This window comes from Podarcis filfolensis (assembly GCF_964270895.1).
Source record: "Podarcis filfolensis genome assembly, chromosome: 5".
NCBI classification, from domain to species: Eukaryota; Metazoa; Chordata; class Lepidosauria; order Squamata; family Lacertidae; genus Podarcis; species Podarcis filfolensis.
The window spans coordinates 14,217,705-14,230,704 of NC_139608.1; the positions used below are offsets into that span (position 1 = coordinate 14,217,705).

Genomic DNA, 13,000 nt, shown 5'->3' on the forward strand with positions numbered 1-13,000 from the left:
TGTTCATGTGTACTGTGCTGAAAGACTCTAGGACATCTGTAGAACCAGTTTTGATACTTACATGCTCTACAGTGGTATCTCTAGTTATGAACTTAATTCGTTCTAGAGGTCCGTTCTTAACCTGAAACTGTTCTTAACTAGAGGCGTGCTTTCGCTAATGGGGCATCTTACTGCGGCTGTGCCACCGGCACACGATTTCCGTTCTCATCCTGGGGCAAAGTTCTCAACTCAAGGTAACTCTTCCAGGTTAGCGGAGTTTGTAACCTGAAGCGTTTGTAACCTTGTTTGTAACTCGAGGTACCACTGTACATATGTCTCCCCAGAAGCACATAGCTGATACCACCTCAATTGCTCCTCACACATGAGTGGAATGTTTAAGAACTTCCACTCATGCAGTTGGGCTTCCTGGCATATTGACATAACCCACGAGCAACACCAGTCCCCTTGAGAGATGTAACATGTTCCACGAGTGCACCTTATAAACATTTAAAGTGAAACAATCTAACTGGAAGATTTTTGTTTGTTTATTTGAATATATAAACATAAAGTGAAAATAATAATATAAACGTGTTTCCAGGCAAAAGTGGGTGAAGCCACATTACTCCAGTTGCATATAACTGGTGCTCTTATTAGAATTTCTGAACCAATTCAATCAACAGTCACTATTATAGAATTATAATCAGCAGACACCAGTGCCAATTTTGTGAACGACTGATTTATTACATTTGTTTTCCACAAGCAGCTTGGATGGTATACTTGAAATCACACTATTTTTACCTCCAGGTCAAACCTACAAGGTAGGTCAGGCTGACACATGTTGACTTCCAAAGGCCAGACAGTGAGTTTCATGGCTTGGCAGCGAATTGAGCGTGTCTCCTCAGCCAAAATGCAACACTATCAGCTCTTCTACCATGCCCCTCAAAATCTACACCAGACTCCCACAAGCCAGTGCCCTCCAGATGTTTTGGTCTACATCACCCCTTGGCCTCAAACATCTGCATGGCACCAGGTGGGTGCAAGAGAAGGCCTTCAAGACTGGCACTATACCCCAGAAGTGGTCATGCCCATTATATGGCTTTGCATAGAATTCAATCTTCTGGAGGTCTAAGTCCACGACAAGCCACCCTCAGCAAATAATAATAATCTAGCAAATATTCTATGATTTATAAATCACTTTAAGAGTCTGTAAAGGGCTTCACATATATAATGCTGGAATCCTTAGAACCCCTTAGAACCTCAATATTATTGTAGCCCCTATTATAAATGGGGGTTGGGGGGGATGAGGCTGAGAGACACTTGGCTCACTCAAAGCAACCTAGTGAGATACACCATGAGAGATACAAACCAGGAACTTTCCAAATTTGCACCTTGGTCTCTTAGCCGTTGTGATACATCAGTTCTTGAAACTGCTTAGTGATCCACACACACTGACTGGCATTCACAAAGGTCTGCAGGCACACATTAACTATCACAACAACACATACAACCACACAAAATCAGATGGATAATACTGGAGGAAGGTCTGAGCCTTATTGTCCCTGGGCAAGTGAGCTGGTTGCTGCTCAATTTCAAGCCTACGTGTGGCATCTGCATTGACACCTATTGAGCAAACAGGTACAGTACGGTAAAGCAGCAAAGGGAGTAGCCATTCACAAGGATCTCCAGTTTGTAACCCACTGGCCTAGACGAAACTTTCCCTTCCAAAAGTTTCCGATCGCGCTCAGTTTTTACATATGTGAAGAACTATCTCAGGAACATATGAAGACCACAAAACTCATTACCTCAGCAGTTTGGATTAACCAAGGAATGTGGTTATATAAGCAAGAGACTTAAAAGTTTCCACTCCAAACTCCAACCTTGGATGTCGAAAGTTCCTTTCTGAAGTATCAAATGCAAATACAGCAGCTCATGTGCCATAAGCATTAGGGCGCCGAGCTACATAAATCTAGGTAAAATGGAAAATAGGAAACCATACAGGGAATGGTTTAAAGACACCATATGTCTTACTTCTACAATGATTCTAACTGAAATGCCGGAAGACGTCTAAAATTCCAGGTCTGGAAATTTCACCATCAAGAGGCAGGCTTTCCACAAACTTAAATTACAAATTGGTGGCTTTCTGGTTATCATGACCAAAACGCCTTGGTCACAACATCAGAAATAAAGTCTCTCCTTCTTGCATTCTATCATGAGATAGGCTGTGCCATTGCTCAGTGATAGAAGTATCTGTTTTGCATGCAGAATATCTTGGGTTCAATCCTGGCATCTCCAGGTAGGACTGTGAATGTTTCAAATCCTCAATATTGAGCTCGATGGACCAATGGTTTGACTCAATGTAAGGCAGCCTCCTACGTTTCCTATAAGTACAGCTGGGAGTACATAGGCCATAACTTTTGCAGATGCATTTATTTACAAGGCTTGTCTTAAACTGAGGCAAAGAGGAGTGACACAGATACGCACAGACAAACACACGCTACTTGAAACAGTTATTAAAAGCTTCCGGTCTCCATCAAGATAAAATTATCCGTCACTAAGACCCATTAGAAGCAATGGGAATTAAAGCCAGACATGCACCATTAGTTTATATGGAATTTAGGCTGCAACCCTACCCCCCCCCAAAGCCTCAATGAATTGAGTCTTACTTCTGAGTAAACATGGTTAGGACTGCAAGTGTGACTTTCCCTAGCTGGATCAAGAGTGTAGCATTTAACTGATCAGCTTCTCAAAAGCTGCCTTGGGCTACATGGGTATTACTTATCGCAATACACATCCACCCTCAATCATGTTTTATCTATTGTTAAAATACGTCCTTATGAGGGCCATTGCCATTCTAAAAGAACAAGTGAAGCGTTCATGATGAGTATAGAAATACAGTGGTACCTCAGGTTAAGTACTTAATTCATTCCGGAGGTCCGTTCTTAACCTGAAACTGTTCTTAACCTGAAGCACCACTTTAGCTAATTGGACCTTCTGCTGCTGCTGCGCTGCCACTGCACGATTTCTGTTCTCATCCTGAAGCAAAGTTCTTAACCCGAGGTACTATTTCTGGGTTAGCGGAGTCTGTAACCTGAAGCGTATGTAACCCGAGGTACCATTGTATAGCACTGGTCCTTATTAACAAGTCCCTATCGGATATGTCAAAATCTCCTCAAAATTAACACACATGCCCTGCAATTCGAGAATTACAAAAAAATTCTGCACCTTTAAGTTCTCACACCTAAGCAGGCGCTAACTGCTTTGACACTCAAATTGGCCCCGTTATAGAACCTGTCTGAGAAACGTCTGTCAATCCGTCTATAAAGTAACAGCCGCCATTCGGGATGAAACCGAACTCTCACATGCAACAGACTGTCTGTAAATGCCTCGGATTCAATGTTTTAAAAATTGCATTTTATCGTCAGAAGTGCTCTGCACAAGCAGACTCTTAACCTCAGGTGTGACCCTCAGACTGTTAAAGTCATTTGGGGAAAGGGCTTTAAAGAATGTTGGACAGGTGAATGATTTACTGCTATATGATGTTTTCTTCGCTGCCTCTATTTCAGGGCTGGGCAAATGACTTTAGCACACATTTCATTTCTCGTCTCCCGTTGCCGCTATCAAAACAACTTGGAAGTGGGGACTCTGCATTAGACCTAGAAACCGTCTCTCGCCTGGGACAACTCAGTGCATCTATTAAAAGACTGGCATTGGCAACACGACCCACATAAACGAATACTAAACTCACAGAAAGAAACACTGCAATTTTATATACTGCTGTTTTATCGTGGGTTTTGACCACATATATATATTTTAATGAATAGCTCTGCTTTGAGCACGCATGCATATATATGTGTGTCTGTGTGTGTGTGTGTGCGCGCACGCATGCAAAGGGACGCGGGGGCGCTGTGGGTTAAACCACAGAGCCTAGGACTTGCTGATCAGAAGGTACCGCTCCGGCGGGAAGGTAAACGGCGTTTCCGTGCGCTGCTCTGGTTCGCTAGAAGCGGCTTAGTCATGCTGGCCACATGACCCGGAAGCTGTACGCCGGCTCCCTTGGCCAATAAAGCCAGATGAGCGCGGCAACCCCAGAGTCGGTCACGACTGGACCTAATGGTCAGGGGTCCCTTTACCTATATATATGCATGCCAAAGATGGCTTGCAAGAAGACAATAAGAACTTACAAATCTCAATGGTGAGAGTCATTTCCTGAATGGATAGAACTTAGCACTTAGAAACAATTTGTAAGGAAGGAACCATTTGTAAATAATAATAATTATTATTATTATTATTAATAATAATAATAATAATAATTTATTTGCACCTCACTCATCTGACTAGGTTGCCCCATTCACTCTAGGCGGCTTCCAACAAATATATAAACATAAAACACCAAACATTAAGGGCTGCCTTCAGATGTCTTCTAAAAGTTGTATAGTTAATTTTCTCCTTGAGATCTGATGGGAGAGTATTCCACAAGGCAGTCACCACTAATGAGAAGGCACTCTGCCTGGTTCCCTGTAACTCCACAGAGGGAAGAGCCAAGAGCTCAGTAGTAGAGCAGAAGAACCCAGATTCAATCCCTAGTATCTCTAAGGTAGGGCTGGGAGATGTCCATGTTCGGAACCCTGGAAAACTGGTGCCAGTCTGGTATCCCCTCACTCACTCATCCAATTCTCTTGTGCTCCCCAAAGAATTAAATCAGATTTATCCAGTAGGAAGGGATAAAAGCTGGCCAGGAAGGGATGAAAGCTCCATGCTGATCTTCTCCCCAACTCTGTTGGGGAACTTTGTGCCCATTAAGTCACGTCAATGTTGGCTCATTTCATGGGAAAGGGGGTACAGGCTGGCTATCTCCCTTCTCCCACCTCTTCACCCCAGAGCATTCAGTCCAAGTTCTTACCTCCACAACCATGGAGGAAAGACAAGACAAGGTGCAGAGATCCTAGAGGATCAAGCCCCATCCTGTTTGAGGGTCAACATGGAATGTGGCCAGAAACCTCAAGCCTAGTTACTTTTACTGGATATATAGCACTAAAATTAAATTAGGTTTACAGCATTTCGCCAAAGTCAAGGTGTTCAACACAAACATATTTCCAAATTTAAGATGCAATCCGATACACATTTACCTGACAATTCGGTTCCATTCATGCATAGGAATACGCTTGTTCTTATTTCTGAGCTCTTATTTCTGAGCAAAATTCCATAATTTATACAATGTTGGCAGTTATTGGTCTCCGCATCTATTTCCCCCCCTTTGATTTGGTGGCATCAGAAATGTTGAAGGTATGGCCCCCAGGTGCATAATTGAGTGCAAGGAGCATAGCCTCAGGGTCTGCAATGTTGCTCATGGCACTTGGGCAGACTTTTCTTGAAAGGGTATACGTTGCCATCTCCCAGTGCTGCTGATTTCATATGAGCTAATCTCCTGACAAGGGGACGCGAGTGGCACTGTGGATTAAACCACAGAGCCTAGGACTTGCCAATCAGAAGTTCAGCGGTTCGAATCCCTGTGACGGGGTGAGCTCCCATTGCTCGGTCCCTGCTCCTGCCAACCTAGCAGTTCAAAAGCACGTCAAAGTGCAAGTAGATAAATAGGTACTGCTCCGGCAGGAAGGTAAATGGCGTTTCCGTGCGCTGCTCTGGTTCGCCAGAAGCGGCTTAGTCATGCTGGCCGCATGACCCGGAAGCTGTACGCCGGCTCCCTCGGCCAATAAAGCGAGATGAGGACCGCAACCCCAGAGTCGGCCATGACTGGACCTAATGGTCAGGGGTACCTTTACCTTTAATCTCCTGACTCTGGTTTCTTTAAATCAGGGATGGGGAACCTGTGGCTTCCCAGATGTTGCTGGACTCCAACTCCGATCAACCTTAGTCAATGGCCATGCTGACTGGGGCTGATGGGTGCTTAAGCCCAACATCTGGACCACAAGTTCCCTAACCCTGCTTTAGATGTAAGCAACACAAACCACACTTTAGGAAAGTGATACTTCATTAGGGCTGGGCAACATCCGGCTTTCAACATCGTGATATATCACCAACTAAACATCACAATATATCACAATGTCTGAAATAAGGATGGAGTTGGCATTGGTTGGCTTCACGGTTTTCCCCACATTGTGATTTTTTGCATAGAGTGTGTGTGCGCACACACACCATGATTCACAATATATTGCCATGTCAAAAATTATGAAACCGCTTTTATGATACGGACTTCAAACCAGTTTTTGGTGATATATCAATCTATCGCCTAATGCTGGCTGTTTGCTGTAATAAACATCGAGTGACTGACAATATATCGCCCGGCCCTATACTTCATATTGTTGATTGTGCATTTTGAGATGTGCTGCTTGTCAAGGAGAGGAACAATTCTGTCCATTCTGGTCAAGGCAACTTGGAAACGCCAGAATTCCCTTTTCTACAAAACTACTAAAAGCACATCCTCTACTGTGGACATATGAACTGCTGGATCAGTTGGACCATTCTGTTTCAAATAGTGGACATGAAGGGAAAGGTCTTATCATATTCATCCCAAATAGATTATGTATGTATGTATGTATGTATGTATGTATGTATGTATGCTTATACACAGACACCCTATGCATATGGAAGGTCCATTTAGTGGGAATAGAATACAGGCCATTGACAGACATAAAACTACTTCCATAAATATGACCAATCTCTCCCTCTCTCTCTCTCTCTCTCTCTCTCTTTAAAAAAAGCCTTCTAAAACAATGGCAATCTCTGTATCTTGCAAGGTACCCAATTTGCATCAGGCCACCCCGAACTCTCTCATGGGATTGCTGTGAGGAAGAATAAGTTAATAGGATTGTGAGGCATTTCACACATTTAAAAGCACTAAAACAACAACGGTAGCAAATATCACATTCTGGCAGTGCCCTTATTAGCACAACACGGTAATTGCACAGCCTGGCTGAGCGAACGCACAGATGAAATCCAGCCAAGGCGATCACATCCTCAGATTTCCATCATTTTCCAGAAGCAATCTCAATTCTGCAGCAGTGAGAGCGGTCATATCCCCTGCCTATTTTTCTTTTCTCTTCTAGAATGAAGTCATGTCTTGTTTCAGGAAATTCTGTCTAATTAATCACCTTCCCAGCTTTAATCCCCAACTTCTCCTTTTTTTGAAATAATGACTGTAACAAAGACACATTTTGGGGGGAGGGCAGGGATCATATAATTTCCTTGTACACATTAATTAAATCCCTTCTGCTAACTTTCTTTACTACTGCTGCTAGCATTGTGTAGGCATCTTCTACCAAATTCTCCCCCAGCCTTCCGTTATCTGGGTTACTGTACATTGCTATTCTAAGGCTTTCCTTCTATAGAAATTTATTTGTAAAAAACAATTCTAATGCCTGCCACTACAGTGTTACAATTAATTTTAAGTTCCACCCTAAACATACCTAAATTAGCTCTCCGCTCTTTTTAACTCCTGACCAGCAATCGGCATTACGGCTGAGCGATACCTGGCTTTCAACGTCATTATATATCACTAGCTAAGCATCGTGATATACCGATATATCACAATGTCTGAAATAAGGGTGGAGTCACTGGGCTGGCTTCACGGTTTCCCCCACATTGTGATTTTTGCAGAACACACACACATTTGCGATATATGGCCAGGTCAAAAATTATGAAACCAGTATCACGAGATGGACTTCAAACCGGTTTTGGACAATATATAGCCCAGCCCTAACAACACACATCATGATTCGCGGGTCAAAAATTATGAAACCGGATCAAAAATTATGAAACTGATTATCACAATATGGACCAGTTTTGGACGATATATTGATATATCACCCAGTCCTACACATCATAAAATACAATATGGGCAACCTGCGCATCCAAAACATGTGGTCTCTTCTACATTTCAATTAGCCACATCAGTATGCTTCGGAACATATGGAACAGAAGAGAAGAAGAGTTTTGGATTTGATATCCTGCTTTATCACTACCCCAAGGAGTCTCAAAGCGGCTAACATTCTCCTTTCCCTTCCTCCCCCACAACAAACACTCTGTGAGGTTAGTCAGAGAAGTGTGACTAACCCAAGGTCACCCAGCAGCTGCATGTGGAGGAGCGGGGACACGAACCCGGTTCACCAGATTACGAGTCTACCGCTCTTAACCATTACACCACACTGACTCTTGACTACTACACCACACTGACTCCAAATGTCCTCTGATTCACCCTCCCACAATTGGCAAAGCTTTTCCCTTGTCAAAAAGCTGTTCTGTAGAGTAACAATGTGATTGGGATGGCTTGGACCATCACTGCACCATCAACTTAACTTTCACATGGTGCTAAACGTAGAGCCCCGAGAAGCTCAACAGCCAGCACAACCCAAGCCAGGACAGCCCAAACCCTCCAAAGTTCCCTTTTGCTTCTGTGATTCTTAGCTCATGGGCGGCGCAGCGAGTGTCATAAGAAACTATAAGAATATTATGCTGCACTGGTTCTCCAACTTCATACCCAGGAAGGAGTGTGGTTCAGTGGAAGAGCATCTGCCGTGTGAAAGCAGCATGAGAAGATCAGACAGAAATGCTAGTATTGCAATCAGGGAAGCTAGCGCAATATTCCCCGTGTCTGAATGCACCCTTTGTCCATCACTGGGAAAGTTACGGGCAAGACACAACCACAGAACACTGGATGCATTCTAAGTCCACTCACAGGGTGTCCCAAAGACGTGCAAACAGCGTGCTATGGAACAAGCCCCAGAGTCCACTCCAATATGCAGGAGGTCCTCGTCAACCACAAATGGAAAGGGTTCTGCGACAGAAGGAAGTCTGGAAGCCACTGGTGTAACTAGCAGAATCAATTAATTGTCTTTGGTGTGTGTTTCAGCAAACTGCACCCAAAAGGATTATGTCATAAGTGCCGCTCTTTCTTCCACATGACTGGGTACAAACAGCAGGAAGCTGGCCTTCGATAGGGTGAAGTCAGTCTGCCTCTCTTTGCACGCTCCACCAAAACAGATGATCAAAAGTGATGGAACAGGAAGCCAAAGATGGCCTAAGAAAGCAAGGGGAGAGTTTACCTCATGCAGAAAAGCAATTCTGGGACAGTCAGTCCTCATGTGAAAATTGGAAGGGGGAATGTGGCAGGGACACAAAACTTGGGATCGCAGCCAAGGTCTAGCTGACCTCAAAAGCAAGCTGCAGACTATAAAATGTTCCTTTTGTTTTTTGATCAAGAAAATATACCTAACTAACTGGTCCATTTGAGCAACTAACTCGTCTATTTATCCATCTTCCTGTTTATCAACCACCCATGAAGCCTCTCTCTCCAGTGATGATAAAGCCACAATCACACGATGAACAAGGAAAGCAGAAGAGCAGGTACCCAACCGTTCATAGCCCACAAAGTCAAAACTTCAGTCTTTATCATAATAATCGAATCGTAGAGTTGGAATGGACCTAAATGGTCATCTAGACCAATCCCCTGCAAAACCAAGAACTTCAGCTAAAGCATCTCTGACACATGGGCATCCAACCTCTCCTTAAAAACCTCCAAGGATGGAGATATTAAAAGCATATTCATTTTCTAAGTCTGGAGGCTTATCATTGGCGGACTTTAAGATGTCAGTGGTGCCAAACCTGTGGTGTCACCCTGCCCCCAAACCATAGCTGTCAATGCTTCCCTTTTTTAAGGGAAATTCCCTTATTCCGAATAGGATTCCTTGCAAGAAAAGGAAAAAGTTGACAGCTATGCCCCAAAAGCGCTCTGACCTTAAACAGCCAGAACCCACGAGAAGGAAGAATCAGGGATACCCTAAAGTTTGTAGAAGTGGAAGGGGAAATATTTTTAACCCACCCACCCACCCCTGTTACTGACGTAGAGAAAGCACAACCCAAAAGCAGCGAAACAAAGACCAGCGTTAACAGCCGCAGAAGGAAAATGAGAATTCTGAAATGAAGGATTGTGAAAGACTGAAACGTTCCGTTGAAAGTCTTCATCCAAGAGTGTGCTTATGCACAGAAAGCCAGACGTTTAAGTTTTAGAAGAAAACAAAAGTAAATTTTAAAATGCAAGGCGGGGGTCGGAGCTTAGTGGCAGAATGCACATGTTTCATGCAGAATGTCGCAGATACAACAGCAGGCCAGGGAAGCTTTTTTAAAAAAAGGATTTCAGTGAACGCAGTTGGGAGAAGCCATCAGTCTGCGATGCTGAAGAGCTGCAGCAACTGAGAATAGATGGCACTGGGGCTGTGTGGACCAGTAGTCTGGCTGATAACTACGCTGTTGCTTTGTATGTTTCCAATCTTAAAAGGGCATGTTGGAGCTGAATTGGCTTTCCTAATCCCGGTGCAGTGCTGACCCAAGCCAGTGACAAACAAATCCTATTTGCATAGCTCCATCCCAGTTTCTGCATCTTGGTCGCACACTACGGCATGATGGAATGTTGGGAACTGATTTTTCTGATGGAGATTTGATAGGATAAATATCCTCCCCCCTACCCCCGACCAGGCACCATATTCCCTATATTTTTGCAACTGGAAAATAGAACCTGCGTTAACAACTTTTAAGAATAAAACAAAAGACATCTTCAGCTGCTCCAATAAACCTTTGCTGGCTCAGCCCCCGCTGCTGCAAAAGCACTTGCAAAAGAAGTATTTCACAATAACTCTACGCATCGAAAATAAGGCTGCAGATCCCAGGGCAATATACCAGCTGGGCTACAGTTTGTAAATCACATCTGTCTAGACTGTAAGTCAAGAGATAAACATCTGTCTAAAATCAGCTAACTAGGACAGTGAACGCTGCTAAAGAAATCAGGTTAACTATTGTAAAAAAGGGGGGGGATCCATGGAAGTATCTTTTTAAAAAACCAGCTACATCAAATTAATCCACCAACACACACAAGCCAAAACACCTCTCAGTGAATTGAAACTAGCAGCCTATTGATTATGGGATAATTTTTAGGCTGAAACTGACACTCAGAATTAAGATTTTGGAGTAGTGGTGGTGGTGGGGAGAAGTCACGCTTAGCAGGAAGTCACATGAACACTATCACAGTCCTGGAGCACCTATCCAGTATTCATGCATTACATAGCGTCTGCATTTAATGTTTGTATTCCCAACAGATATGCGTGGAATGCACATTCATCCCTAACCTACTGAATGAGCCGGGGGTTTTTTTATGTCAATTATAGTCACATGCCCGTAAAGACTCTCCAGTGCTCCCCTTCCGCAGACCATGTTGGCTTTGAGCTGCTATAGACTAATCAGCCCGGAGGCAAGGCCTTGTTCTGACCCTGGAAAAAAAAAGGTCTGATGACAAAACCTGCAGAGAAGTGCATTCTGAATAGTGGTTGCTATCCCAGCCTTGTAAAGAAGATCACAAAAACCTAGTATGCCTGCAGGGGAATTTTCTCTCCTTCTCTCTAAAGCCTGCTGAAAGGCTAGCATCCTTCTGGACGAAAGGTGTTTATTTCGTACTCTTTCGAAACCTCTCTGTTGTTTGTACCATTTTAAAAAACTATTTTCAGCTGTTCTTATGGTATGTAAATCACCTATAAAAGGCTGTTTGTCATCACTGAACTTCGGTTTAGTGCAAACACTGAGACTCTGGGAGTGATGTTGCAGTCATCCTGCTGCTGTTCTGAGTTGAACCATGGTTTGGCTGAAGCATGTCATCCTAACCCAGGTTTATCGCTCTCCCGTCTAATCACAAGCTGTAAGCAAGATTTATGGCATGTGGTTTATCCAGAAAAGCAAAATCATAAGCTTGGGTTCAGATGACACACTAAGTCAAACATGGCTCCGCTCAGGAGAGCAGCAGTAGAGCAACAAGAGGGGAGGAGCAAAATGGCTGCAATTGTCTCTCTGATAGACGTTGAATTCACACTAAACCATGGTTTGGCTTATTGTGACATGCAAACCAGGCCGTTTTACCTGCACCTTTCCCCTGGCTCATATAACCTTAAAAAGATACCTATTGTGGTAAGAGTGGCTGGGGAAACCCAGCCAGATGGGCGGGGTATAAATAAAATAATAATAATAATAATAATAATAATAATAATAATAATAATAATATACTTTCTCTTTGCTAAGCTTTTTGGGCAGAGCCAACCTCTTGATTTCCCCGCTCAAGTGGTTTTACAGCTTCCTTTTTGTTTATGAAGATTTTATTTTGAAATTAAGTTGGGAATACAGGCAACAAGACAGGCAGACCACCAATCAATACAACAAGATCACTAATTAACTGCAATGGGGAAATGAAACAGGTTGGCTTGGCTTGTGGGACAGGGTTAAGACAACCTGAGGTGAGGTTTGCTGAGAGTATGGATGTGTAACTGAATCACAGTCAGGAAAGCGGGGAGAAATATGCATCTGTATTTGATTGGACTGTGGTCAAAAGCTTGAAGAAGCTGGAAAATGGAAACCATGGTGCCACAGTGCCTTTTTAAATATTGGAATTCTTTCTTTGTCATTCGTGCCGATTTTGTTCATTATCCTCACGTCTCCCGAGTTTTATCAAGCCGCTGCTGTTTAGAAGGTTGCTTGGGAGATTTCCAGTTATGTGCTAGGTAGGATTTCACTGCTACATAAAACTGTTTAAGAAGGTCTTAATGCCAGATACATTTTTTTTTAAAGTAGGCATTATATTTATATTCCTTTTATCGCTGCCAGCAACCAAGACCTCGTTTAAAATGTACCTTTTGATGAGTAAAGTAATGTTTCCTGTAGATGCCTTCCTTTGCATCTAGGGTTAGAATGGGCACCTGGGTTCCTCTGTTTTCCCTCTTGGGAAAAACAAAACAGTTTGGAGATTTTATAGTAGTGTGGGTCACCTACCCACACAGAGCAATCTCATAAAGATATTTTGCCTGCATAGACCAAAAATAACCTATTGCCTGCTACGAAAAACAACATTGGGGAGACGATCTGCAGAGAGTCTGTGTGTGGCAGTGGATAACGCTGGGGTAGTCAACATGGCGGCTTCCAGATGTTCTGGACAATTCCCATTATCCGTGACCATTGGTTATGCCGGGGGTGA

At 43.3% G+C, this 13,000-nt stretch overlaps 1 protein-coding gene across 3 annotated transcripts in view; it reads right to left on the reverse strand.

Annotated features, from left to right (window-relative positions):
- FNDC3B (fibronectin type III domain containing 3B) overlaps positions 1-13,000 on the reverse strand; it is a 298,646-nt gene that overhangs the window by 114,782 nt on the left and 170,864 nt on the right. The window lies entirely within an intron of this gene.